We start from the raw sequence: 4,200 nt of genomic DNA on the forward strand, positions 1-4,200 counted from the left end.
CGGCTACCCGGCTAATTTTTTAGTAGCAATTTTTTGGCTGGGCTCGATGCCTCAGTCTGTAATCTCAGCACTTTGGGAGGCCGAGTTGAGTGGATTGCCTGAGCCCGCGGCTTCAAGACCAGCCCAGGCAACTGGGCGATAAATGGAAAAAATATTGCCATTAAACGGGAAAAAAATTAACCAGGCATGGTAGCTTGTGCCTATAGTTCCAGCTACTTGGAAGGCTGAGGTGGAAGGATTGCCAGAATCCAGCAGGTCGATCGTGAGTGTGCCACTGTATTCCAGGCTGAACAACGGAGTGAGACTAGCCAGAGCCCAGCAGGTCAGCCATGAATGTGCCACTGCACTGCGGCCTGAGCGATGGAGTGAGACTCCAATTCAAAAAAAAAAAAAGAAAACAACAAAAAACAATTTTTGTAGAAACGAGTGAAGTCTTGCTGTGTTGCCCAGGCTGGTCTCAAACTCCTGGCCTCAAGCAATCTTCCCTCGGCCTCCCAAAGTGCTGGAATTACAGGCATGAGCCACTGGGGCTACCTCGTGTACTTAGTCTTAGGTATTTTTTTTTACTTCTAGAGAGGACATTGCAGCTTTCCAAGCGAGAGATATTGGTAGCCGAGACCGTGGTGGTAAGACCGTGGTAGTAGAGACGGTGAAAGAACAGAATGTGGTGGGTTTGGAAAGTAGAGTCAACAGAAGCTGGGGGTGAGATGCGGTGGGTGGGAACACGGAGGAAGGCAAGACACCTGCGCCTCATTGCCATTTCCAACCCGTGCAAGAAAAAAGATTCTTTTTTTTTTTTGAGTCGGTGTCTCACTCTGTCACCCAGACTGGAGTGCAGTGGCTGCTCCCAGCCACCGCAGCCTCGACCTGCTGGGCTCCGGCGATCCTTCCGCCTCAGCCTTCCGAATAGCCAGAACTACAGGCACGCGCTACCACACCTGGCTCATTTTTTGATTTATTGTAGAGATGAGGTCTCGCCTGCCCAGGCGGGTCTCAAACCCGCGGGCTCAGGCAATCCACTCACCTCAGCCTCCCAAAGCACGGGATAACAGGCTGAGCCACCGAGCCCAGCAAAAGAATCATGTTAACTGAAAAGCCAACTTCCCAGCCCTCCTTGGAGCAGCTGGCCACACCAGGAAAGACAGGGGTGGACATAGGATTCTGGGCCCACTGAGGCCCCCGCCAGCCTTTGTGGACTGGAGATGGCTCAGTTCCTGTACTTAAGCCCTGGGAAGGCTGTCAAGTCCTGCAAGCTCACCTCACCTGGGATTGCCTGAGCCATGAGGCTGTGGTGAGCCATGAGCATGCCACTGTATTCTAGGCTGGGTGACAGAGTGAGATCCTGGACATTGACTCAAAAAAAAAAAAAAGGAAAAGAAACTGGCAAGACCGAGACTGCTTTTTTTCACCAGAGTCAGGTTAGCCAAGGCCTCAGGCTTCCCTGGGGAGCAGGAACCCATGTCCTCTCCAAGGTACTTTTGAAGTGAAGTCAGCAGTGATTCCCAGCATGGATTATTCTTTCCACTTGACCGTATTTGCTTGGAAAAATATTTGCACGTATCTCCAGAAGCAAATCACTTGGGAAGGATGCCTCAGCCAGTTGCAGAGAACTTTGCTTCTTTAAAAAAATTTTTTTTAATGATTTTATTTTTAAAAAGTTATTTATATTTTTATTCATTTAGTTTTTGAGTCAGGGTCTCACTCTGTTGCCCAGGCTGGAGCTCAGTGGTGCAGCCTTGACCTCCTGAGCTCAGGCAGTCCTGCAGTTTCAGCTTCCTGAATAGCTGGGACTACAGGTCCACACCACCACACCCAGCTAATTTTTTTTTTTTTTAATTTTTAACTTATTTTGTAGAGATGAGGTCTCACTTTGTTGCCCAGACTGGTCTTGAACTCCTGGGCTCAAGCAATCCTCCTGTCTTGGCCTCCCAAGTGCTGGGATGACAAGCTTAAGACACCACGCCCCGCTGAATTTTGCTGCTTATCACCAACCTGGACTTGCCAGTGGGCAGGCGGCCTGGGTCCAGCCCAGCCATAGAGGAAGCTGCATTACAGCTGCAGCCCAACCCATGAAAGCTACAGACTGTGGTGGGGGAGAGAGTCCCAATGAAAACTAGCGTCGAGAGGGTGTGGCTAGTTCCTGTCTTACAGATATTGCAAATCTGCGTGTGCCCATCGTTCATGCAAATTTATTGTTGAGTGCTCTGAGTACAGCAGGTGCTTTTGGGAGCCCATTACATCAGAGATGTCCTGCTGTTCAATCTCCTCATTAAACCAAGGTTTGGAGAAAGTAGCGTGGTGCCCTGGAGTTTCACGGCTGAGCAGCTGCTGAGTGACAGGAGAACCCAGAGACCCGGGGCCTTGGCCTGTGCCCCCAGGAGAGGGTGGAAAATGGAGATGTGAGGAGGGGCTGTGAGCTCCACTTCAGCTTCCCGGGCCTCAGTTCCCCTCTTACAAAATAAGGCGACTTGTGCTAGGGTTTCATCTCTCAGATACCAGTTCTAACATTCTGCAACGCTGGAGTCCCTCCGTTTTCAGTTATTCTAAAACACAATTATTTGAGTGATTCCTTAAAATCAGATACCGTCGACAAGCACTGCTTCCATCTGCACATCATGGACAGCAAAACGACAGTTCCTTGGTTGATTTCAGAATGCTCCACTGTGTAAAAAGAAAATAAAAAGTGGAAACCTGCAACACCTCCAATTCATGATGTAAACTATTAATGAAAAGCCAGCTCATGGAAATATTTTGCTTCACAATCTCCAAGTTACCGTTGAGAGGGTTGGTGTATATGGTTCCCCTCAAGAGGTGTATTATATGAATTATTAAAATTTTCACAGCTAAACCCAAGCAGACAATGCATGTTGGGAAGTGAATTTCAAATGTAAGGCAGTCCTAGGTTCCCGTTTTTTTTTTTTGAGTCGAAGTCTCCCTCTGTCATCCAGGCTGGAGTGCAGTGGCATGCTCACGGCCACTGCAGTCTCGACCTGCTGGGCTCAGGTGATCCTTCCGCCTCAGCCTTCCAAGTAGCTGGAACTACAGGCATGTGCCACCACGCCCGGCTAATGTTTTGATTTATTGTAGAGACAAGGTCTCACCAAGTTGCCCAGGCTGGTCTTGACCCCATGGGCTCAGGCAATCCTCTCACCTCAGCCTCCCAAAGTGCTGGGATTATAGGCGTCAGCCACTGCGCCTGACATAACATGGCATATTTTAAATAACTTTATCCAATTGTAATGATCTCCAGAGGAGATTCTTAGTTTTCTTGGGCATCCATTTCAGGGTTGTAACAATCCTACCCATTAAAAGATCGGTTTTGTGTCTGCCCAGCCTACATGGCTCAGGCGGTTGGAATGTCTGAGCTCTCAGTGCAACTGAGCTGAATTCAACCTCGGTTCACCCCATGGGCTGGTGCTTAGGGCTGTTCGGCACCAGGAACAGAAGTTGTGGAATTTACTTATTTATTCACTTTTGAGTGGGAGTCTCACTCTGTCGCCCAGGCTGGAGGGCAGTGGCACGCTCCGGGCCACCGAAGCCTGGAGCTGCTGGGTTCAGGCAATCCTTCCGCCTCAGCCTTCCGAGTAGCTGGAACCACGGGCCCGCGCCACCACACCCAGCTAATTTCTTTATTTCTTTATTATAGCGATAAGGTCTCACCCAGTTGCCCAGGCTGGCCTCGAACCCTTCAGCTCAGGCAACCCTCTGGCCTCGACCTCCCCAAAGGGCTGGGATTACCGTCCTGAGCCACCACACCCGGCCAGCTGCAGGACTGATTTAGCCTCAGGCACTGGGGGCTACAGAATCAGCCCAGATTTATGGCAAAGGCTAAGGGGGATTCGGCGCTGGGAACAGAGTCCCTCGGGACGGACGAGGAGCTCGACAAGGTGACAGGCTTGGAGACCCCCTAAGGAGGCCTCCCGCTGAATCCACGGCAGCCCTGGGCGCGACCACCGGGGCCGCCGGGGACCTTTCAAGTTGTGTACCGTGCGAAGGTACCTCTCCTAAGAGACACACAACAGTGTCAAGAGGACGACGGGAAGGGTGGGTCCACCTGCCGTGTCGCGCGAAGCCTGTCTCCCGTGGACGAGAGGCAGACAGACGGCCTCTGGCAGGGGGCGGCAGCGTGCAGTGACGCAGAGCGGCCACTGGGGGGCAGTGTTTCACTTCGAGTGGTCCCAGGCCACCCGCCCCGGTTTT

Source organism: Carlito syrichta, unplaced genomic scaffold, assembly GCF_000164805.1.
Source record: "Carlito syrichta isolate Samal-C Ts95f unplaced genomic scaffold, Tarsius_syrichta-2.0.1 Scaffold311998, whole genome shotgun sequence".
Taxonomy (NCBI): Eukaryota; Metazoa; Chordata; class Mammalia; order Primates; family Tarsiidae; genus Carlito; species Carlito syrichta.